This window comes from Octopus bimaculoides, chromosome 25 (assembly GCF_046866305.1).
Source record: "Octopus bimaculoides isolate indiv1 chromosome 25, ASM4686630v1, whole genome shotgun sequence".
NCBI lineage: Eukaryota > Metazoa > Mollusca > Cephalopoda > Octopoda > Octopodidae > Octopus > Octopus bimaculoides.
The window spans coordinates 29971543-29972207 of NC_142952.1; positions in this window are offsets into that span (position 1 = coordinate 29971543).

Consider the following 665-nt stretch of genomic DNA (forward strand, 5'->3'; position numbering starts at 1 on the left):
AGGATTTGGGGGGAAGGGGGGCAGTCGATTAGTTCGACCCAGTACGCAACTAGTACTTAATTTATCGATCCCGAAAGGAGGAAAGGCAAAGTCGACCTTGGGGAATTTAAACTCAGAACATAAAGACAGATGGAATACTGCTAAGCATTTCGCCCGGAGTGCTAACGTTTCTGCCAGCTCGCCACCTTAAATATCTTTTCTACTCTAGGTACAAGGCACAGAATTTTTGGGGAGGGGGCAGTGGATTAGATCGATCCCAGTACGAAACTGGTACTTAATTTACTGATCTCGAAAGGATGAAAGGCAAAGTCGACTTCGGCGGAATTTGAACTCAGAACGTAAAGATAGACACACACACACCTACATACACACATATGTATATATATATATATATATATATATATATATATATATATATATATATATATATATATATATATATATATATAATGTATGTATCTATGAATATATATGTATATATTTATGTATATGTATGTATTTGTGTATGTATGCATGTATGTAATAATGAAACTATTAGAAGCCTCATTTTCCATGTTTTCCATATAATTGTCGCCTGTCAAGATAAGGTAACGTATTTCTGTCGTCTGCTTCATAGAAGCCTGAGAAATTTGATTCTTCCGTCTAAAACCTAAACTGAATACAAT